Source organism: Lygodium microphyllum, chromosome 10 (assembly GCF_053477565.2).
Source record: "Lygodium microphyllum isolate KBCC chromosome 10, Lygodium_microphyllum_v1.1.10, whole genome shotgun sequence".
NCBI lineage: Eukaryota > Viridiplantae > Streptophyta > Polypodiopsida > Schizaeales > Lygodiaceae > Lygodium > Lygodium microphyllum.
In genome coordinates, this window is record NC_141144.1 from 23,417,640 (window position 1) to 23,443,938 (window position 26,299).

General features: G+C 38.4%; 1 pseudogene; it reads right to left on the reverse strand.

The window, feature by feature from the left end:
- Positions 1-1,091: 1,091 nt before the first annotated feature.
- Positions 1,092-26,299, reverse strand: part of LOC148029794 (DEAD-box ATP-dependent RNA helicase 3, chloroplastic pseudogene) — a 78,442-nt pseudogene continuing 53,234 nt past the window's right edge.

A 26,299-nucleotide genomic window follows, 5' to 3' on the forward strand; every position in this document is an offset into this window, starting at 1 on the left:
CTAACAAGCAGTAATGCCGTTCATGGTTGCAATTGCAACTAGCCTAGGTTTTTTTCAATAGTAGTAAGGAAGTGTGTATAAACCAACCCCTCATCAATGATTTCATCAACCATGACTACTATAAGGCATATGCAAAGGTAAGTTGCCAGAATAAGAGACTCATCTTCCATTTCTAAGCTGCTAATGGTAACAACTCAAACATTTATAACTAGAGTTGATGGATTTTGTTCAGAGTATAATGTAAGATTGTGTTTTTGTTATTGCTCAAAATCTTCCTAAAAGGTTTATTATATATGCAGCAAAGGACTATCATCATTGACCATGGACGGTTCACGTTGTCATAGATTTCTTGTAAGGGCTACTGAACACGGAGTTCAAGTTGCAAGAAGTGAAGAGACTAACAAGAAGAAATCTAATTTTTGATGCCAAAGTTCACTATATTCCTTGTCAAGAGAGTTACATGAGGTCCATGTTCAGAAAAAGCTGTACATATCCAGCTTTACATTCAGATGCTTGAGTTCAGTTTTGCCATTGGCACATAGACTTGTTAAATTCTGCTGGGTAATAATTCCTATGAACAAATTTTCAGGATTCCATACAAAGTCAAAAGAAAGGAGTTCTGTAGGCAGCAAAAAATGTGTGCCCAGCTAAGCACAAATGAGGAACAATCTGTTTGTATCTCCAAAGCCAAAGCAGGGTATTAAATTGTCTTCATCAAAAGGTGAGAGTGTTCTACCAATAAAAGATATTGCCTATTCATAAGAGCTGAACAATTTGGGAATGGACAGTAGACCCTTTCTGCTTCAAGAATTCTTGCCTCTATTAGCCGCTTGTTACAGAGGTCATACCATTTCTGAGAGAGGATAGGCAGGCACTGATCAAGATCAAGTGTTTGAATGCACCCAAATTGAGGACAACGACTAGGAACTTGACCTGTCTGCACCTTAACCTCTGAATGCTGGATAATACATATATGGCAAAATCTGTGCAGAATAAACGGTTGTTTCCCCTCTCTGAATGCAACTGCAGTTGGTTTTAGAGACAGATCCAGTGGCAATTTGTTTACGACATGGGCAGAAAACTAGGCATCCTTACTGCAGAGGAACCAGGCTGAATGCAACATTTGCATATAGATTTGAAAGCACTTGTGTCACACTAGCAACTGAGGTGATCCTTGGTCCTGTTCGAGAAGTAATCTTTAAAGTCATCATTCCCGATTTATAAGATATCAAGGAACGTGAAGCAGGCACCTCTCTTAAGCCACAAACATGGGCTATGGCTCCTACAAGAGCTCTGGGCCCTTGTTCTTCAAGCAGTTTCTTAGATGTAGGAAGAAAAATGTTCTTCACATCAGCATGTACATTCTGTAACTTGGCAGTTGCCTGATCAGCAGAGGATCTCAGAAGATCCAGAGAGCTGGAAGGATCTATGTGCTCGAACCTGCAACCCAACTCCTGTTCTAGAGTATCAAGTGTCCGCATCTGGAATTGTGTATGCATAAGAATAGGCGTTCCCTGTTTGCCATCACAACCTATTCTTCCAGAACGATGCACGAATGTCTCTGTGTCATTAGCCACATCATAATGTATAATAAGATCAACATTTTGAATGTCTAGACCTCTAGTTGCAATGTCTGTCACCACCAAGACTGACAACCTTCCATCCCTGAAAGATTTCAATGTCCTCTCTCTCAAGGCTTAACAAGAATAATACTGCGCTAAAATAAGTGATCTCTTTTGATCAAACGATCCACCTCTTCAAGAAAACAGAAACAAGCTTGTCGTAAGCAATTGTGAGAAACAAAGATTGCAAAAACCACTGATTGCAGCCCCAAAGTTTGCAGTCTACACAATATATGTCTATTCAGCTGCAACCTGTAATAATGTCTCCAGTCAACACTACCCCAAGCTGAAATTGCCAAAGCTGAGGAAGAGCAAGTGGTGCATTTATTCATAAGATAGCAATCATAAGCTGCAGCAGGAAAAGATATGGCGCACCACTGATGAGGAATGCTTTGTGATTCTTCTTGGTCTTTTGTGGTTGCATTCCCAAATTAGTCGATCGTCCTCCTCTTTTCCCCCCAGACTTTTCGTTGATTCCTTCGATATAGCTTGACAAAAAAAAAAGCCCAAGGAATATAATTACATCCATCTTTGAGCCTTTCTTCTGTGGAGCATCATTTGTCTTTAGTGCTTTAGATATCAAAGACTCTTTACCAGAAATTTGAGGCATTGCTACCTCTAGTTCTTTACACCAACAGGAGATCTACGCACAAACTTTGATTTTTGACCTTGAGGACTGACTTAGGGTATCTTTGGAGTCATCAATTGCCCCATTAACAATCAGCTTTACGATGGGTGATCTGCGTACGAACTTCGACTTTGGCCTTGAGGACTGGGTGGCAAAATGTTCTCTCGGTGCTTCACTAGTGCTTTACTCGCTTAAGCAACTTTTGAGAGACTTCCTTCAACTCTATTTCATGGGAACTATTGAACTTAGATGATCGGCTTCCACAAAGCTTCCTTTGATTCCACAATTCCCTGCACTTTTCTTACAGATCATCATTGAAATTATCAGCTTGATAATGTCCTTTGGCATCGGTTTTTCATATTTTTCTAACACACACACATCATGCATACAAACAGAAACACACACACACACTAGCGGAATATATACATTGGATGCGGGTACTGAAAGGACGGATTATCGTAATGCATCAATCACACACAATGAATCACACGCGGAAAAATAACACAAATGCACAACAAAAAAAATGGAGGTGTATACGGCTCGGATGCGCAGCAGCACGACAACGTGAAGGATGTCCAAGTGGATTGTACTCCTTTATTCTATTGCCATTAAAATGGTCGATGTGGACTAGCCATCTAGGATTTCTAACTCAACATTCCCTACCTTGTTGATTACAAATATGTGGAAAGGTCTGAGGCCTCAAAGTTTCAACTCCATCCCAAATTCAACGAAGCTTCTCTCAGTCCATGAAGTTGGACTAAAAATGGAGAGACTGGCATTTGCTTGGGCAACTTCATTGCTTTGTAGCCAAAAAGTGGTAGTACAAGCTTGTGTATCAGAATTGAGGAGTGAGAGAGAGGAAGAGCCCTTGTTTCCCACAGGTTTTGCATGAGATTAGATTTATTGCATTGGGTTTATTTTCAACACCCTTGCCTTGAGCCAACACTCTTGTTACCTTGGGGTGGTTCCCACCTAAATCTTGATTGCTTCTAGTAACCGAAGTCACATGCGTCTATCTTACACAAATTTTTAGAGACTTAGACCCTGAGCTTGAATATAGTTGCCTTACTTTAGTGTTGTTATACCTCAATAATAATCAAAAACCATACATAGTGATTGACCCAAGATAGTCTCTTTTTCTCCAATCTTGACAATGGTTTCGGTGGTCGCTCTTGCCCAATGGGTATGGGAGTAGTGACTACTTAGAATAAAATGAGCATCAATCTCTTCTTGCATGTTGTGAAGTCGAGCTTCTTTCTTATGCATGGGCTTCTCTTTAGATTGAGAAGACCCCACCATAACATTCTCTGCAATATCTTCTTCAATTTTTGCTTCATAGATGTCTTCATCTTTGGCTTCTATGGTTGCAATCAGTTCTTTGATTGCCTCCAATCGAATCCCTTGAGTATTCAGCTTCTCTTCATCCTACAAATATACATGAAGTGCTTGCAAAAAAACATGCATAGATTCTTCAATTTCTTCACCAACATATTGTCTTTTCCATTTAATTACATCAATTATTACATCATGAGATCCTCTTTTTGCAATTCTAAGAATTTCACCCAATGTAAATTCAATTTTTCTTCCAAGAATCCTTTCTTCTAGGATCCTCGCTTGAGATCCGTCGCAGTCTCTATGTCAGACTATAGCTTGTAGCCGGGATGTTTACCTTTTCTCTTTCCTTCCATCTTCTTTGCTTGTGGGGCATTTTCCATATCATGCTCTGGCGGTGGTGGTGGATTTTCAGCAGCCCTCTATTGATCCGGTTTACTTCTTGTCACACATTAGGTTGGCCCTGAAGAGAAGGGACTGGCGACATCTTCATCTCTTCTTCTCTTTTCTTCTACCATAGCTTCTTGATTATTGATTTCAGCCCACCAAGCAAAGGCTGAAAATGAATCAATCGGCTCGGTCCATGTGGTTCTTCCTTGGATGCATTGGCTGGCAGTAGTTAAATCATCTTTGTATGTCTTGCCTCGCTCCATGCCATCTAAGGCCTGCATTCACACTTTAGATTTTGCATAAGCTTTACATGCTTTAACAATTTCATTAGTTGGTTCAATTTGCAGCCCATAGGTTGCCGCATCAACAGCTGCATAAGCTGTTCCTGTTGCCAATTCCTCTAGTCTTTTCTTCATGCCACCGTTACCAAAATTTGGCTCAAGAGGAAGCCCAGTTTCGGTTGCATGAATTTTACCATCCTTTCAAAAGATTATTTTTTGTGCCTTAGCTTCACAGAATGCACTACACTCCCTCTTATCATGCTGTAGGCTATCACACCAGATACAATGTCTTTTGAAGTCTTCACGTACGGGTCTTTGGGGAGCATTGTCCGTCCTCTTTCTTCCACTTTCACATCAAGCCTTTCCACCTTGGAATTAATCTCCATTAGATTAAGATGGAGATCCTGCATACTCTTGATGAGCTCATCCATAACATCCTTCTTTGGAGGTGGAACAACGGGATTTCTTGGTTGCTCGACCGTAGAGACAAGAGGTGGAGATACAGGGACAGGCTCTTTTATGGTTTCAGATGGTGCAGAGGTAGACCCCCACCTTAGACGCATCCACTCTCTCCGAGCAATCATATAAACTTTCTGTGACATCACCCCAAGCAGTCTTCAATCCGTCTTAGAGTCAGAATCTTCAAGTCATCGGTTAGCTTTTCTTGAAGAAAAGGATCCATAGCCTTCAGAAACAATTCAATCTTCTAGCTTTCCATACCCTGCTGATCATTAGGATCTAGTTGAGCAAATTTGCTTTCAAATTCACGGTGAAGAGCAGTGGCAATTAGTCCCTTATTGGGCCTTTCAACCCATTCAGTGAAGATTTTCTTCGTCATGAGGCCAGAATCTTCAAGAAAGAATTCTTCTTGAAGAGCCTTCTTGAATGCAGACCATCCCGCATCTTTTTGAAAAAAACCATGAATTTGGTGCTCGAGGCCATGCATGACCAAACGGGCAAAGTATCGGCTCCAAGCATGATGAGGAACTCCAAAGAAGACCATCTTGTCAGTATAGAGGCAGATAAAAGAGGACACATTTTTCCCATTAAATTGCTTGAGCTCTTGTCTAATTTCTTCCAAAGATTTAATGGCAATGGCATCATTCCACTCTTCATCTTGTCTCCTTTGTTGCTGCAGTTGCATCTGCTACTGAAATTGCAAATGTTGTTGTTGGCTTTCTTGCATCAGACAAACCAACTACTGCAAGGCATCTCCTCTCGGACTTGATGATTCTCCCATTGTACTTTCTCTTCTGTGGCGGCCGACCTTCACGTCGGGTTTACCATTGTCGTCATGTTGGGGGTTGAAGGTCTTTCACCGGGGTTTAGAGCAGAAGAGGAGTGAGGGATTCAAGGTTAGGAGAGAGAGAAAAGAATGGGGTTTGAGAAGACTTGGTTTTGAGAGATGATTCAGTTGGAGATAAAGACCTCAAGCTTTTTCATATACTTAGCTTACATGAATGGAATTAAAGACTTTGACTTGATTACATCAAATGCATTTGCGAATAATAAACCAATACATTTAGAGATTTTATCTCAGATTTAATCCAAATGCATACTTCAAATGTAAGCTCAAACGGTTTCTATTTCATGAATACTAATGGACAACAACTCCAAGATACAAGTATTTTTGGCGGTAGACTCTACTACATCCAAGACATAGATTAAAACCTCATGAAATGCATTGTCAAAGCATATAATTTACTTCAGCCTTGTTTTAAAACAGTAATTTCCAGCCCATAATCAAGCTCCAAAAATGCACATAATCTCAAGAATAAGCCTCTCTAATCATTCTGAAATGAAGTCCTGATGTTAAGAGGTCAATTCCTTCACTTACAACCATATAGGTCACTTGATTTTCCTTCAAATGGACAAGAATAGTAGGCTACCCTATTTATGATTGGTTTTAGGAGTCCAAAACAGCCATAGGTATGCAGGACTGAAAATTGTGCCGAAAAATGCGGGTTGCTCTTCCTTCAGTTTCCACACAAAAGTTTGACCATTTAGGTCACTTATAAGTCACATAAGTCCATCATTCAAAGTCCCATACAAACCTAGTGGACTTTTGGCACTTTTCTTGATTTCTAGGCAAATATTTCTCTTGAACCAATGTGACTTAACCTGCAGACTATCAATTACCTCCTGTTGATCAAGTTGTGGATTCCCATAGACTTAATTTTTGTCAATTTACATGGTACAACGGAAAATTTCATGACAAGTTACAAAAGAACTTATGAGATTAAGTGATATCTAAGTCAGATGTTGGGAAATAATGACAGAATTAGGTAAGAAAATTTCTTATGTGGATCTTAATGAAGTTCTTCTGCAAACATAAGGACTCTATAATTTATATCATGAATAGAAAGCTTTTTGACAACGTGCATGCACACACGCACGGGCAAGTTCAATATGTGTAGGAATCTCGTCTTGGAGCTTGATTTCAATAGAGCTTTCGTATCACTTGCTCCTTCTCTTCTCCTCTTGGATGCATGCAAAGTGATACTTCATTCACCTCTCCCACACCCAAGGAGAGCCTCCTCTTTTATAGGCTTTTAAGAACTTGTCTTCTTAGAGAGAGACTTGAGTGCCAAGATTGGAAAGGTTGATCTTCATGCAAGATGTGGCTGTTCCAAGACTTACTCTACAACACCCATTTTGAGATATCTCTCTATGTATTGCTCAGATTAAAAAACTTCTAAAACAAAAGTTGTAGATCTCGTTGTTTCCGAAAGCATTCTTAGGCCGTTATTAGAAATCATCTTTCTATCGTGAGATACTTAAAAATGGATTCACTATGTCTATTTTAAGAAAAAAAACTTCTTAAACTGTACTCTTAACTTATGGTCATGCAATCACTTTGAGCCATAGATAAGGAGAGCTCATTAGATTATCTTGGGCCTCAACCTTAAGATTGAATTAATTCCATACAAAAGCTTGTGTCATTTTAGACCTTAGAAAGAGAAAATCACGCCTCTCCTCACTTCTAGAGGATCATGTATCTCGTCTTTCTTAGTGAGAGAACTACCTCTCTTGTCTTTCTTAATGAAAGAAAAGGAAATCTAAAAGACAATGAAATTTTTGGCTTAAACCTTGACTTGTAAGGGAGAGGATGACCCCAAATGAATGCAATGCTCATTACACACAAGTAAATGTTCCTAGGTATCCCAGGATACACACATAAATACATATACATAATGCTAATGCACTTCCTCTTCTTAGAACTCAATCCATCTTCATTTATGCATAACTCCTTGGTTCTTGTGTACACTCTTACACTTGGCACATACTTCTTTTTCCCTTCATAACTTGTACTGCATGTACCAAATATCCTTGTCATAGTGCTCTGATCACCCCATTAAGTGATACACTAGGAATACTGGTCTCTAAATGGTCTCATGGCCATGCTAGATCATCATCAACACTTAAAGAAAAGTGAGTCATTAATTTATTGACATAAATTTATTAAATAAAATATGCATAATAAGCAATAAATTTAGTAACAACTAGTTTTTCTTTCCGTCATTTCCTTCCACCCTCTCTATTAAGCAATATAGGCATGGATTCCTTGTATTTTCACCATTGGAGATTCCACACATGCATTTCAAAGTTTTCAAGTCTCCTGCAAAATGCCATTCAACCAAGTATTCACCATACCCTTAAATCGAGAGCATCTCACCATGTTCTTGATGATCGATGATGCTTGGAATGCTTGTGTGCATAAAGAACATCTACATCACCTCAAATGTTTCCTTAGGAAATTCAAATGCAATGAGCCACCACACATGGTGCTTGGATTGAATACTAAAGTTCCCTCGGTTGTTCTTGTCGAATTGTAAAGCTCTATTAATAAGAGTTACACTAACTCTTTCAAGTTTCACTCATTTGACGACCTCACTTTTATCTAATTTTATAATAAACTGCAATTTACCATTACATTCCTCAATAGACATATTGTAGTACATTACCATTGTCGATTGCACATTGTACAAATCTTGTTGAGTTCGGTGAACTTCACCTCATATACATTTTTGGTCCCAACCTTTAGTGTTTCCATGCATTGAACCTACTTGGGATCTCCTATCAGCTCCAAAACCTTTGTATTAAGTTGCCATCGGGCCTCTATTAACTTTGAAGGTTGAGGAAGAGACACGATTCTATTTTTCTTCAACACATGACCAACCCTAGCCTTCACACCTTTAAATATCTTTGAGTAAGTCGTTGTGCTAATATCGGCCATGCCACAAATAGATTGTGCATCCACAGCTAAGAACTCATTTGACACATCTTTTAATGTGAACTCAATCACCTTTTTCTTCATAGCCTTAAACTTAGGATTTCTCAAAATGTTTTCCATGTACTTGCCTTCAACAATCTACTAGTACATGATCTAACCTCACCCTCACCTAGGTTCTCTTTTAGAGCTACCTTACATTCTTAGATACGTAACTTTCACTGGCCACTATTTACAATTAACTCATTGATTGGCTTCTTCTTTTGTTTGCGCTCTTGTGTTAACTTGCTGCTGCTCATATTTCTCAAGTTGTCCAATTGTGCCTTTGCCTCCTCATATGAGATACCAATGTCATGGATAGTATCTTGCATTGAAATAATTTGATTGTTTTGTTGAATTATAGTGTCATTCAGCTATACTACTTATCCTATGAGTTGTTATATATGGATTTGTAGCGATCACATCATGACAAATTTTTATGGTTACTTGGCAAGTTGTAAATACTTTGAGCACATGATCATTAAGCTGCCTAGTGTAACCGAGCAACCCATTTTTCACCCTTGCACACAAACTTCAACAAATTTGTGATTCCTGAGAAAGTTGAAGGTCTATTGTTTAAGGGGTTAATTGGACAGATTCCCCTATCAACCCACAAATCCACATGTTTCAATCCCATTTTCCTATAACTCTGCATAACCTGAGGGTTGACACTGGTACGTTGGGTTCTTTTGAATAATAGGACGTATTCAATCTCTACCTCAATATGCAACTCCTTGTTTCCTATATTCATTTTACTATTAATAGAAATGGGGAGCCTACTTCATTGTCACAGGAGGTAGAGTGGAGATGCACAGAGAGGCACACAAATGTGCCAAGGGAAAGGAGGGTGTAAGTAATTCACTCTATTAATTGAAGGTTGCATAAACACAGAGAAAAGGTCACAATAGAGCCATGAGAGAGTATAGATATGGGAGAAAATAGCTAAGAGGGTAGGGATGTCCAAGACTTTTCATATTTTAGATATTTCTATTTTACCTTAAAAAATATTTCCAACAAACACGAAATTTGACCAGTTGGTTTGTTTTTGGGGACCAAAAGCTAGAATATAAAAAAATCCCCAAAATATTTTAAAATAAACTTTCAAATTTTCATTTTCATTGTTTTCGATTAAAAAATAAATTACCTCGTTTCGACTAATCACTTTGCATTGAAAACTATGCACCACACTTCCATAACTAACTCATTTTTTAATATAAAATTTGGTTGAAAAAAACTTCTTGAATGAGGAGAGAGAAGAAATCTGAGCATATAATATAAAAAAGCAAAACGAGATTGTGAAAGTGAAGAGAGAAGATGATTATTTTACTATTCTTCTCTCCTCCTTTACTTGACATTTTAAGGAGGAGAGAGAGGGGTAAAAAGGCCCATTTGTGAGTTCATTTTTTTCCTTAGTATTGTACTTGTAGTGCATAAACTTCTAATTTACAACTTGGGAAATTGCTATCACTAATGCGAAGGATAATATAATCTGAGGGCCTAATTTAACCAACATGGAATGTGATTAAGTGGCGTGACTAGCACGATTTCGAAAGGGTAGTCAGTGCAGACTACCTTTTCCCCGATCGAACATGAACTCTTCAAAGTTCATTGTCAAGAACTTGGAAAAAACGTTGACGCATTCTGGCTCTTACGACTCACGAGTTCGAGGAAAGTGCTCTCTCTCTCTCTCTCTCTCTCTCTCTCTCTCTCTGACACAGCGTGCGCGACACACTTCATATCGGTTATAAATTTCCATTCGACTACCCGCCCTGCACCACATCCATCTTCCATTTGCGTCCATTTGATCAAAATAACATTGCCCAACCTCCATACATAGGAGCTCCATAGATTTCAGCCGCGCCATCAGCTGATCTGAAGGAGCTTCACCTGCAATTAATTAGCCATGGCGTTTGGCTGCTTTGGCTGCAAGTCCGCAGACGTCGTTCCCGCAGCCACTAACAGCCAAGCGATGGCAGATGGCCGGGGCCATTCTGTGCTGAATGTGAAGAGCCAGGGTGATATTGTTGACCTGAATAACAAGGCCCACGATATCAAGAAGAAGAAGGAAGAGAAGAAGAGCGACAGCCGCAGCCGCAGCATGAACTGTATGGAGCTGGAGCAGACAGGCGGTCTCGGCTCCAGATATTTCCACATGGGCCTCCGCCCATCCCCTTTGTAGCCCTTCGCCGCATCATCGTCGTTCATCATGTGAAGGACCAACTGCACCATATCTACATCATCATCGTCATCATCATCATCATCATATGAAGAACAATATGCGCCATATCTACAGATGGATGAGGATGAAGGCTCGAGACGAAGGCTGTGGAAATCGCAGCTAGCCACTTGCAGGCCCCAGCCGTCTTCCTTTTGAAAGGAGCGATGATTGATGATGTACTGAGTCTTGAGACATGCATATCAACATCATGTGGCTTCTATTTTAATTATGACACCTTGTCTAGCAGGGAAATCTGACCTACAAATTGATGATGAAGCATGTCATGTTGGTGCTGAGAAGTTAGAACGTTTTGAATGGAAATCTCCAACATCGATCATTCCTTTTAGTGAGTGAGTGTTGATGCTTAGTGCTCTATGGGAAGCTTCGAAGTTCTAATAGAAGTGGGATGTTTGGAGTTCTCCCTTTTCATAATTTTCCATTACAAAATATTGGTTGTACTATTTATTCAATTTGGTGTCATCCTCACAAGAGGTATTCACTCAGCGATTAGAATTAACATTTTTGTAGTATTCTACTATTATTTCACCAATCACTTTTGAGGCCTTATAAGTATGTGAGTACGTATGACTTAAGTTTTTTTCAAGATTTTCCCTAAAGGATTATTTGGGGAAGTAAAGGAAGACGTCTCATGCCAATTGTTTAACACTCAATGCTCACTACTATCACATTCTTTTTTTGAAATGTGACATTGATTTCCATTAAAAGTAAAATGTACGACCTTGCAGAAAGAAATCAAGCTCTAAGAGATCTTTGGAGCTCATTGTGTACAACTTGACAACTAACATCTCTTGCTTAACAAGTAACCATGTACAATGTTTGGCTTGTGGTCTTGGTCAACTATAATATTCTTCCATGGCTCTCAACTAGGAAGGGCCATCTCATTCTTAGTCTCTGTTGATTCCCAATTGGTACAAAGTGAAGAAAATGGATATTTGTCTCCGACCTTTGATTGAGGAGATTCAACTACTATGGATAGGTATTCTAGTAAGTGCTATGAGCAAACATGTTGGTCGAAAAGAAAAATGTATTGGTTTGAGGGATCTTAATACGGACCATGCATGAATTTTGTAGATACAAAAAATTCTCATCTATATATCACATGTAATAATTCTCATCTATATATCACATTCGTTGTGGATCATTGATCACTAGTTAATGTGAATTAGCTGTAGTGCTTTAATTGTTTGGAATATGACATGCTAAGCTTTTAAACTAAACAAAAGCTTTTATCAATGCTTATTTCAATGGTAGGGCCTTGCATTTGGAAAGAGTTTTGTGTATATTGGTGTCTTAAATTTCATCCATATACCATACCCGTCATCAATTGTAATGAAATAATTGTTGGACCTCACAATCATTTTCAATTGTTATTTATTACTAGAATCATTTTCTTCAAGCCTCTTTGAGTTTAGTAAAGTCCTAGTTGTGGCACGTTCTTTACATTTTGATTTTGTAGATTTAAGTCAAAAGCTCATTACCTTCTAAACTTTAGCGAAGTCTAGCCAACCATAACATGCCACTTTGGGACTCCTCTATATGGAGATTCCCATAAGGAAATCACTATGTGCTCATCAAGTGAACCAATAGTTTGCTAGTTTCCCAATCCTCTTCTCAATGTGTGGAGAGTTCCTACATACTCACAATATTTCATTGATTATAGAACTAGAGGAGGCTATCATAGTCTACTCTTCCACACATTGGATTCTTATTGTTCTTTAAAGTCACATTTCACTAACTAGAAAGTTTGAGGTGATAGTCATAGTTGTTATTTTCTCTCCTTCATGCCACCTTAGATAGAGAAGGTCCAGCACTATAAAGAGAGTTCAATAGTATGTAGTTTCTAGTCCCAAATCTCTCTCCACTCTCTCTACTCTTTCTCTTTATCTACTCTCTTTCCTCTCTCTCATTGTCTACAATTTAATCTCTCTTTTTCTCTCTATAGTCTTTATTCTATCTCTCTCTAACATCTACTCTCTCTTTACTCTCCCTCTCTACTCTCTCTCCACTCTCCACACACACACACACACACACTCTCTCTCTCTCTCTCTCTCTCTCTCTCTCTCTCTCTCTCTCTCTACACATACACACATATCTATTTCCTACTCTCTCTAGTATCTTCTCTCCCTCCCTCCCTCTATAATCTCTACTCTCTTTCTCTACTTTCTCCCTCTCTCTCTGTCTATCTATTGTCTCTCACTACAATTTCTCCCTCTCTCTCTCTCTCTCTCTCTCTCTCTCTCTCTCTCTCTCTCTCTCTCTCTCTCTCTCTCTCTCTCTCTATACACACACATATACACACACATATATAATCCTATGTTCTCGTCTTTTTTTGTCTTTACACATGCTCTCTCTACTCATTCTCTCTCCACTATATCTCTCTTTCTCCCCACTCTCTCTCTCTTCCCCTCTACTCTCTCCCTCTTTCTTAGCCTCCTCTACAATTAACTAATTATGTAATTATCACTAATTAATCTTATAATTTACTAAATTTAATGATGATTTATTAGTATTTCTCACTCTCACTCCACTCTCCTTCTCTCTCCCACACTCTACAACTAAGTTTACAAACTAATTTATCATGATTAAATAATTTTATAATCAAGTATGTTGGGCAATTATAACATGATCACATTTATTCCATCAATCCAAGTGTATTATATGTTTTGTTAATGATGAAATATTATATATATATATATATGTATGTATGTATGTATGTATCCTAGAGACAAAAATGAAATATTTCTCTCTACAACCTACATTGCACTTGTGTATAGTAATCTACCTTCAAGCTAGATCACGCCAAATAAGAAAAGAAGAGAATTTGTTAGCTATAGGTCCTTTTTACCAATCTCAAAATATGCATCAATATAAGATTGAGTATTTTGTGTTGAAACTTTTTTAAAATTATGCAAATATGACTATCCATATATGAGCTGGTATACATGCTCCAAGAGATCATTGTGTGTAAAACCTATATATCACATGCATGCATGGCATGTTTTACGTATCCCTATGTAACCTATTTTGTGATATTTTCTTGACCCTTATGTGAATTTTTATCATAATTTATAAATCCCTTACTGTAAGTTTATATTTATCATGAAGAAATTAAGAAATCCTGATATAATAGATATAAAACATTGGTTTTATCATAGAATTAATGCATTCAGTTGGCATTGGCATTGTATTAATGCATTGAATTGGCATTGTACTTGTTGTTGTGATGCCTATATATCTAGGTATGGGAGAGAGAGCATGTATGTGTATATGTACAGGTGAAGAGTCCCTCTCTCTCCCTCTCATGCATGCATTATTTCACTACATATGCATTTGTTTTTATGTGTAGAAATGTATCTCTCCTCTATCTATGTGAGGTCAGTACAATCAATGCTTATTCTTCTTCATTTGTGAGGCAATATGGTAAGAGAGTGATACATATTCCCAACACAGAACCTCTTTCACTTGTATAAAAGATTCAATTGTTTGCAAGTATAAAAAGTTTGGTTTCAACCCATTTGTAAATAGTTATATTAGGTCTAGGACTCCTAGAAGAAAAATCATGATAAATAGAGCATGAGACAAAGGGGAGGTCGAGTGTGACTGGTTTTCTTTTCAATCAACTTTGGGAGGTGAGGATTGAGGGATGTTATGACACTAGCACCAAGTACATTTTCATTTCCCTACACACACACAAGACGGGCCTTTTCCATCACGATTGAACATGTCATTATGCTCTATGCAACACTGCACTACAAGGCTCCCTTGCGTGACTTCTTACACCTATGCTACATAGATTGGGACACACTAATATACCATCAATTGTGTACACTAGCATACTCCCTCTACACCATTCCCCTTATTATAGTTTAGGCTATAATATTCTCACTATCTATGCATATGTATGGGATCGCGTGTTTACATGCTCATGCATAAAGAGAAGAGATGTGCAAGGTGATTATTTATGATGGTTCTCTCTCTCTCTCTCATATATATATATATATATATATATATATATATATATATATATATATATATATATATATATATATATATATATATATATATTCCCCCTAAAACTTACGAAACAATATAACAATGTGCACATCCATTTTTTTGAGATTTCATTCAACATTGTGTGTGTGTGTGTGTGTGTGCACTCACAAATTTGATTATCGAGCATGGTGTCCAAGATCAATGGGACATTGGCATGGAGATGGGACTTCAATGTGTTTCCCCTATGTAGGACACAAACTTGGTGTAGGTGCATGCCATGATAGAGAGGCTAGTGCCAGAATATATTCCAAGGAGAGCTTACTTGCACACACACACACACACACACACACTCTTCTCTCTCTCTCTCTCTCTCTCTCTCTCTCCATGATCTGGAAAGGTGAGCTAATACTTGATCCATCTAGATATCTTCCACTAATAAATCCATGTTTGTTTTCCTACTTGGTGCTAACTAACAAAGTCTCTTTTTCTCTCACAATTTGGAGCCCTTGCACCTACAATAGATATTGTACAATGACGAGTCTCACATGAATAGAGATGATGCAATACTCTTATGTGTGAATGCTAGGACTCTATGCAATTCCAAATCAACAACCTCCTAGTTCAACTTCTAAAAGCTCCAATTATCAACTTCAAAATCAATTGAGTTGCAACATAACCAACACAAAATTCTTACCTATCATATGGAGGAGCTTAGTCATGGACATATTGATGTCTGCCTTGCTATGTTGAAGCTACAATTGGAGGAGGTGGATCTAGCTAAGAATGCCCTCAATATCTACTCAAAATAGTTGTGCTTGCTAGTTAGTAGTAAACTCTAAACTAAGCATTGTTTATGGAAAATCCCAATAAATAATGTCTTCATTATTGCAACCCTCTCCAAACACTACAACAAAAAGGCCTCATAGATGCACTTTTAGACGTGATTTATGAATACAGAGAAAATCTTACGGCCGCGTCTATCCGCCCGTCTATTTGCGCGTCTACCATGTCGTGTCTATAATCGCATGTATGAACCAATTTACACATAAAAATAGACGCGCGATAGATGCACATATACATGCGTGAATACAAGAGTATAATAAATCAAAATTGCTATTTATTTAATTTATTTTGTGCATCTATTAGCGCATCTATTTGGCAGTTAGATGGGCATATAGACACGCTTATATACGCTTTTACAAGCACTTGTAGACGCGAACGGAAAACAAAAAATCTCATTTTTTTAAAAAATATATTGATTTTTTTTTAAAATTTAAATTATCTAGTGCGTGTATAAGCGTGTGTACTCTACATTGTAGACGCGCTTATAAATGTGCATTTTCTGCAATTTAGACGCGCGGATAGATGCGCAAAACAGAACTCGAAACCACATGCTCTCTGGTTTTTTTTTCCCCCTCCCATACATTAGATTGTGCATTTGGGAAAAAGACAATGGATCTAAAAGCACGAGAATTGAAAATAAAAGTCCATGTATTCATTATAGATCAAAAGCATTTACATGGGAAGTTTAAGTACTTGCGACCTAAAGCATGGCCGCAAGCAGTAGGCTCAAAGATGGATCATACATATACAAGAAAAAAAGGCCATAGAGGAGGTATGGTGCTTCTCTATGAATCTGAAGAAGAAACATCTTCGCTAGTACCACCATGGCTACTAGCGTCGCTATCCCTCTCCTCGCTATGCTCCACATTTGGGTTCGCCTACACACACAAAAGATCAAGGTTGCTTATGTAGACATGGTGGAGAAAAAGTTATAATTAGCTATACTTTTAATAGTAAAGTAAGAAAAACATACCTCCTCTGGTTGTCGAATCCTCAGAGCCCGGTTGTATTGGTCCTCAGTGATGAGACCCTCCTTATAGAAATGAAGCCATGTGGCTACACGGTTATGGCCTCGATGGTAACCTACCTCTCTAGGAGTAGGTATCCTACCAACGATGGTAGTCTGCAAAACATTTAGATATATACAAATAATTATGAGACACAATGTATTAGAACAAATTATATAAAAAATTGAAAGAAATATATATTTTAAAATACTAAAAATCAAAATATACTTACAAACTCTGCCAACTCTCACGACTCTCTGCCGCCCGATCCATAATGCGATGATCCCATGGTTTCCATTTGGATCCGTTGCGCCTCTGCATGCTAGCAACTCTTCACTTTCTCTGCTGCTTTCTTCTTGGCTTTCTTCCACTCTATGCAGTGGCACATAGGTGGTTGGCTATAGGCTCCATGCCCCTCCTTCTGCCTCCGCAGTGAGTCCTTAGCACGTTTCATGAGGTGGGATCTTTTGTTGTGAAGAAAATCCCTCACTTTTGTGAGTCCCCAATCATCCGAGAATCGTTGACCCTCACGATTTGGGTACCTCCTATGGACTGCCCTCAACATCTCCTGCCACAAGCCACTTTTCTGATTTTTGAAGGCAATGAAACAATCTTTATACGTCGCATGCACGACGCTCCTCTTGTACGCCATTACATCCCTTCCTTCATCATCATGGAAGATGCCACTAGTATCTATAACTCTATAGTACTGGCGTACAAGCTCCTCTACGTGATCTACTGGTGAGGGTAATCACTCGCCACCTCCTAGGCAACCCCCACACAAGCCTTGTCCTCCCCCTCAACTCTCCCTCCTCTCTCTTTGTCAACTACCCTCTGCCTCGCTGGATGCACGTGCTTCTGTAGATACGTGTGCGTCAGCTGACGCTTTTGCTTCAACCGATGCACATACAGGTGCTGCACGTGGAGTATCTGTATATGGAGTACCTGCATGTGGAGTACCTACAATTGGAGTTTGGGAAGTAGTGCCAGGCAAAAATGTCAGAGGCGTTCCAGACATGACACTGAACACCTCCTCCGCTGTGGGAAAGCGCCCAAGGTGCGTGGTCATCTCTCCCATGAAGTCTTTCCTACTAGGAAAACCTCCAAAAAATGCATTGATCCCCTTGCCAAACGAGACCAATATATCATTTATACGATCCAAATCCGGGTCATTGCTAGATGAACCAGGATACGACATCTGCAAAAAAAACACAGGAAAAAGACAAATTTGTTTGCATACAAAAAATCATATATTACCTACATTTTCAAAGAGCTTTCTTTAGACATTGAGCATAAAACTTAAGTGCTAATGCTTCTTATAAATAAGAAAATTAATAAACACAAACATGGGATTGGTCACATTCATCATTGCAAAAATATATTGTTTCTTATTAGAGCTGGGAGAGTTGGCGCGTGTATAACCGCATCTAAATTGTAGGTATAGACACGAAAAAATGCAATACATAATGGAATCAGAAATCCTAATACACAGACAGAGCAGAAAGAGAAAGAGAGAGAGAGAGAGAGAGAGAGAGAGAGAGAGACTCACCTTGGGTGTTTGGTGTGGCAGGTGGTGGCGCTTCTTGCGTCTCCTTCTTCCTCTCCTTGGTAAGTTACCCTCCCTTGATGCTTGCTTGCTGCTTCTTCTTATTCTCCTCTCTCTTTTTTTCCCTTTCTTAATCTCCTTGGGCTTTCCTTTTTCCCTTCTTGTGTGTTTGAAATGAAAGAAGAGGTGAGTCATGAGGAGGTGAGGCATGAAGAGACTAGGTGAGGCATGAAGAGACTGCATGTCGGCTAAACTCAAACTTCAGAATCTCAAAAAACGCAAGAAAGGAAAGGCGTAGTTTGAAAAGAAATGATTTAAGTATGGTTTTAATTTTGACGTGTGCGTCTATTTTGGCATGTATATGCACGTCAATTGTTCATGTAGACACGAGTATAGACGCGAACATAGACGCGCAAATAGATGCATATGTAAACGCGGATATAGACACGCATTTAGGTTTTATCATAATTTTTTGTTTTGAAGATAAGTTTTGATAGTGAATTATTATCATGAGTTTTAATGTATTTATGATGATTTTTGTGTATTTAAAATTGAGATCTTAGAATAATTAATACGCTAGCTTTAAGTTTTTATGTAAACATATAAATGACAAATACAATTAATACGCTAACTTTAAGTTTTTATGTAAGCTTGACTTCAGACGATTCTTTATATATGTACTGGATGTGAAGTGGTTTAAAGAAGTGGTAACAAATGGTGAGCATTGCACAATCAGACGTCATCTAAGTGGTTTTGTAATTATTGACTCTACAAAATTTTACCAAAACAAGAATGACACATTAGTACTACCTTAACAATGCGAGCAGGTATATATGCAAAGGCTAATTTTTTAATATGTATAAATGTGATACATATACACAATATAATAAGTACTTAAGTTTTTTGCTTTTGTTTTTCAAATACAGGTTGTGTATCATCCAATGATGGTAAAAGATAACGGATGGTGGTATGTCATCCCTATATCTAATCGTTCAAAACCAATATATGGTACTATTACCGACATGGAGATAGCAGATGACAATCCAACAATTAATGATGATGTGCATGATGACACCATAATGGATGATATGCATGATATAGTACAATATGAACCTCACGAGGATGTTCAAGGAAACGTAGAAGAAGACAATAATGTGATTGTCGATGATATTGATGAAGTTATTGAGCAATATAGCAATACCTCTGATAGTGGGATAGACTTATTTGTTTCGTTACCTCTTGGTAACATAGACCTAGAAGTAGATAGTTTAGCAAGGGCTAATCTCATTGAAGATGAGATGGATCATTATTCATTGTAACATACTTAATTTGCTTATTGATTCAATGTGTATTTCTAATTTTATGGTTTTTTTCATACGCACACGTGCATACTCAAGAATCAATAGTCAAGTTTAAAGCTAAATTGAATTTTCCATAATAAAAAGGAAGTATTTTTTATCATCTTCAAGTACGTAGAGAAAATACGAGATACATATTGCAATGCTTGCTACTAATTGTAAGGATTCTGTCGTTTGCCGCTAATTACTTATATCAGGCTTGTAAACTGGAGGAACTACCATTCATTAGAGAGCAATGAAAAAATAATTATAAACTTTGTTTTTTTAATTCAATGATTCAATGTATATTTTTAATTCTATGGTTTTTATCATGCTCACACATGCATGCTCAAGAATCAATTTCAGGTGGTTAAATAATTATTAACTTTGGTTTTTTAATTATATTAATTCCAATTTTAGGTGGTTAAATAATTGTGCGTCTGCTAGAGCGTCTATATTGGCGTCTATTTGCACGGATATATAGATGCAAAATTCAGGTCTATTTACACGCACATATAGACACAATGCCTCATTTCTATTGTAGTGAAAGATATGATGGTGGCTCTAAAGTATTATGCTATCATGTGCTATATGTACCATGGAACCTTTAAAATAATGTTTTCTCATTACTTATACTTAAAACATGAAGGCCATGAACTTGTAACTTCTAAAAACATGTTTTCTTAATTCTTCTAGCTTTTGAAAATGTGCTAGCCATGAGCATATGCCTAGACACATTTTAGAACAAGATGCTTCCATTGAGTGAAAGTAAGATAAAATCAAGGGGATTTGAACACTATGCACACTAATTTAGCATGCCTACCTACTAAGAATTTACCCGCACATGAACATAAAACATAACAAATGTACTAAACATCTGAGAGAGAGAGAGAGAGAGTGTGTGTGTGTGTGTGTATGTGTGCACGTGCATATAGGCACACACACACGCACATGTGCACGCACACATGCGTACATGTGTGTGTGTGTGTGTGCACATGCAAACACTTCTACAAACATTATATCTACAGCTTCTTGTAAGTTCATTTGATCTGATCATAATCTAGAATGCCTACCCGATCTTTAAACAAATTTCAATTTAGGAGATTTGATCTTTATATAAAGAAAGTTGTGCTCATATTTGTTTATAGGGAAGGACATTTCTTACTACATTAGAAGATACTGGCACTAGGACAAATCAAATACAACATAGTACTTATTCACTCGACTTACCCAAAAAATGTGGGTGTTGTTCCATATGGCAGCCGCATAGAGAAGATCTAAGCAGTGCTCACGAAAAACTTTTTTCCCATCCAATGAAAAAAAAGACTAGGCTTAACCCCAGTCGGTTTTGGGAGGGAAACAACCAGTTTTATAACTAAAATAATTAAAAAATAGCCAGTTGTTGTTAAGACAAGCTTCAATTTCAACTGGTTTTTTGAGAATCTTGCCTAGAAAAAATACACTACAGGATGGTTTTCTGTGAGCACTGGATCCAAGAGTGAAAACTTGCCATTGTTGGCAATCAAATCTAGAATGAGGTACATTAGCGCTTGTAGACCAATGGCTCGTCATCAACATAGACTATGATATATAGCACCGAAGCAATGCGGGTAGTGGATGTGACAACATGTGTCATGGAACTAGCAAAGACGGCCTGGCCTCACTTGAAAATATGCCTCCTCTTCATCTTCACTCACAAGACTTGCCTCCGATACATACCATGCACACTTTAGACATGTTGGATGTTGTAGTAGACCCATGGGCTTTCATGCATATATTTTCTTCCTATATCTCTCCATGTGAATTGCAGAGCTTAGGTTTGAGTAGATCCATGGGCTCTCAAACGTCTCTCTGCTTCTTATAGCTCTCCATGCGACTTGCAAAGCTTGGGTTTTAAGACGGGAGAATAGTTACATCAATTAATGCAACTTTGAGAATTTTTATATGCACCATCCATGTAATCTACAAGTACTCCATGTAGGAAGGTAGGCAATTAGGATACCCTCCAGAGACCAATAACACCCACAAAGAGAGAGAGATTATGACTTACCCAACCCCATCTCATCCTCCCATGATATCTCGTCCCCAGTGATCCTCTCAAGACAAGCTGGCTGAGAGAACACTCATGCTCCTGCTTTGGATTGTGGAGCTCATGGCTACCAGGGCCATGCAATCACCAAGAGAAAGAGAAAAAAAGAAAGAAAGAAGAAGAAGAAGAAGAAGAAGAAGAGGGCTTCAAGAGGCTGGAGAATGTGGAGAATCAATATTATTCTCCCTTTTCTCTCTCTATCACTGCAAGAGAAAGGCCCTATAGACGCGCACTCTACACGCGAAAAAGCAGGCACATTTATAAGCACGTGTATCAGTGCGTCTATTCACGCTAGTATAAAGAACGCGTCTATATATCCACATTTATAAATGTGCTTATAGATGCGAAAATAAATGCACACATTTTTCATTTCTCATAAAGTCCCTAAATATGACCAAACCTCTTAACAGCTAGTATTTGTTTGAATAGGGCATGATTGGATAGGGTATGATTGGATGTATATATGACATAGTTACACCTGGATCATAAGCTAGGACATGATATACATGTATAGGATCATACGGACATGATATACATGTATATACGACATGATATACATGTATAGGGCATATACATGTATAGGACATGATATACATTACCAACTTTACTTCTTTCTAAGTATTACAAATATACATCCAATCATTCAAAGCTAATTATATATATGTGATTTCATGCCCTATATACATCCAATCATGCCCTACACAAATGTGATTGGATAGGGTATGATGATTGGATGTATATACGGCATAATTATCATAGAAGTGATTGATATATGCACATGTTGCATCTATTGTGCACTTAACCTAGCCATGGCTAAAACTTATAGATCAAAGGTTGACTTGTGCATTTGCAATATATATATATATATATATAGAGAGAGAGAGAGAGAGAGAGAGAACTGATCAATATACTCACATGTCTCATTTGTTGTGCACTTAACCTAGCCATGCATGCCAATTCATAGCATGAGTAGATTGATGTAAATCAGTTGGCTTGTGCATGTGCAAGCTATTCCCATCATGTCAAGGTGCACTTATAGCTCACATATAATTTTAGATAAGGTGGACTACATGTAGCCAATGTGCATATGTCCTCTTTTCATCATCTTTAGCCAGTGTGTCCACTTGTTGGTGAACTAAATAGATCACTGTAAGGATACTTTGCAATACCAATAAGCCAACTACAAATCTCTTATCTATGAAATGTATAAGTAAATTAACTTGGTTAATTTAATGAGGTCAAGTTTTCTTTCCATGGATAGTGTGGTTGGTTATATTCTACTTCAAGGTTATAGGAACTTACAGAAGTCAATGGAGCATCCTAAAAAGGACGATACTCTAATTATTATATCAAGTCACTTCATATACATATCTTTGATTGATTGATGGATAATATGTCTTTCTCTATCTCTTTCGTATACACCTTCATTGCATTATCTCTCTCTAGCTAAAAACCATTCATGCTTTATCCACCTATACTACAACAAAAAGGCCTCATAGATGCACATTTAGACGCGATTTTTGAATATAGAGAAAATCTTACGGGCGCATCTATCTGCCCGTCTATTTGTGCGTCTACAATTTCGCGTCTATAATTGCATGTATCAATGAATTTACACGCAAAAATAGACGCACAATAGATGCACATATACACGTGCATATAGATATGTTGGTAGATGCGTTTTCACAAGCACTGGTAGACGCGAATGGATTCTCAAAAAATGCCATTTAAAAAATATATTTAATTTCTTTTTTTAAATTTGAATTATGAAGTGCATGTATAAGCGCGTGTAATCTGCACTATAGATGCGCGTATAAATGTGAATTATCTGTAATTTAGATACGCACATAGACGTGCAAAACAGAACTGGAAAAAAAAAGCCAGAGAGCTCTCTAGTTTTTTTTTCCCCCTCCCATACATCAGATTGTGCATTTGGGAAAAAGACAATGTATCTTACAGGCACAAGAATTGAAAATAAAAGTCCATGTATTCATTATATATCAAAAGCATTTACATGGGAAGTTTAAGTGCTTATGACCTAAAGCGTGGCCGCAAGCAGTAGCCTCAAAGATGGATCATACATATACAAGAAAAGAAGTCCTCATGAGGAGGTATGGTTCTCCTCTATGAATCTGAAGAGGAAACATCTTCGCTAGTACCACCATGGCTACTAGTATCGCTATCCCCCTCGCTATGCTTCACATCCGGGTTCGCCTACACACACAAAAGATCAAGGTTGCTTACATAGACAAGGTGGAAAAAAAGTTATAATTAGCTATACTTTTAATAAGAAAGTAAGAAAAACATACCTCCTCTTGGTTGTTGAATCCTCATGGCCTGGTTGTATTGGTCCTCAGTGATGAGACCGTCCTCATAGAAGTGAAGCCATATGGCTACGTGGTTATGGCCTCGATGGTAACCTACCTCTCTAGGAGAAGATATCCTACCAACGATGGTAGTCTGCAAAACATTTAGATATATACAAAAAATTATGAGTCACAATATATTAGAATAAAATATATAAAGAATTGAAAGAAATATAAAATTTAAAAAGCTAGAAATCAAAATATACTTACAAACTCTGCCTCCCATGACTCTTTGTCGCCCGATCCATAATGCGACGATCCCATGGTTTCCATTTGGATCCGTCGCGCCTCTACATGCTAGTGACTCTTCACTTTCTTTGGTGCTTTCTTCTTGGCTTTCTTCCACTCTATGCGGTGGCACATTGGTGGTTGGCTATAGGCTCCATGCCCCTCCTCCTACCTCCGCAGTGAGTCCCTAGCCCGTGTCATGAGATGGGATCTTTTGTTGTGAAGCATATCCCTCACTTTTGTGCATCCCCAATCATCCGAGAATTGTTGACCCTCATGATTCGGAAACCTCCTATGGACTACCCTCAACACCTCCTGCCACAAGCCGCTTTTCTAATTTTTGAAGGCAATGAAACAATCTTTATACGTCGTATGCATGACGCTCCTCATGTACGCCATTACATCCGTTCCTTCATCATCATGAAAGATGCCACCAGCATCTGTAACTCTATAGTACTAGCATACAACCTCCTCTACGTGATCTACTGGTGAGGGTGATCGCTCGTCACCTCCTAGGCAACCCCCACACAAGCCTCGTCCTCCCCCTCGACTCTCCCTCCACCCTCTCTGTCGACTACCCTCTGCCTCGCTGGACGCACGAGCTTCTGCAGATGCTTGTGCTTCAGCCGATGCACATACAGGTGCTGCACGTGGAGTACCTGTATATGGAGTACCTGCATGTGGAGTTTGGGAAGTAGTGCCAGGCAAAGACATCAAAGGCGTTCTAGACATGACACTAAACACCTCGTCCGCTATGGGAGAGCGGCCAAGGTGTTTGGTCATCTCTCCCATGAAGTCTTCCCTACTAGGAAAACCTCCAAAAAATGCATTGTCCCCCCTGCCAAAGGAGGCCAATGTATCATTCATGAGATCCAAATCCGGGTCATTGATAGATGAACCAAGATACGACATCTGTAAAAAAAACACAAGAAAAATATAAATTTATTTGCATACAAAAATCCATATATTACCTACATTTTCAAAGAGCTTTCTTTAGACATTGAGCATAAAACTTAAGTGCTAATGCTTCTCATAAACAAGAAAACTAATAAACATAAACATGGGATTGGTCACATTCATCATTGCAAAAATATATTGTTTACTATCAGAACTGGGATACCTGGCACAAATTGCAGGTTAGACGCGCCCTCAGATGCTCTCCCAAAGTCAACCTTCTATCCAGCGTGTCTATATTCGCATCTAATATGGAGCACAGACGCACTATCAGACGCACATTCCAGGTCAATGCGCGTGTATAATCGCGTGTAGATTGCAGGTCAACCAACACGTGTATCATCGCATGTAGACTGCAGAGCACACGCGCTCTAAGACGCGCCCTCAGACGCTATGAGAGGAAACATTTTTTGCGTCTATGTCTGTGTCTACACTGAAATTTATACGCGCTGTCAAACGCGCTCGGTCGGCTGATTTTAGCCCGATGACCACCATTGATGATTTACAAAATGCAATACATAATGAAATCACAAATCCTAAATACACAGACAAAGTATAGAGAGAGAGAGAGAGAGAGAGAGAGAGAGAGAGAGAGAGAGAGAGAGAGAGAGAGAGAGACTCACCTTGGGTGTTTGGTGTGGCAGGTGGTGGCACTTCTTCCTTCTCCTTCTTCCTCTCCTTGGTAAGTTACCCTCCCTTGATGCTTATTGCTTCTTCTTGTTCTCCTCTCTCTTGTTCTCTCTTTCTTCCTCTCCTTGGCTTTCCTTTTTTCTTTCTTATGTGTTTGAAATAAAAGAAGAGGTGAGTCATGAGGAGGTAAGGTATGAAGAGACTGCATGTCGGATAAATTCAAGCTTCAGAACAGCAAAAAATGCAGGAAAGGAAATGCACAGTTTGAAAAGAAATGATTTAAGTATGGTTTTAATTTTGATGTATGCGTCTATTTTTGCATGTATATGCGCGTCTATTTTTCAGATAGCCGCGAGGATAGACGCAAATATAGACGCGAAAAGAGACGCCAATATAGACGTATAGGTAAACGCGAATATAGACACACATTTAGGCTTTATCGTAATTTTTTGTTTTTAAGATAAGTTTTAATAGTAAATTCTTATCATAAGTTTTAATGTATTTATGATGATTTTTGTGTATTTAAAATTGAGATCTTATGTAA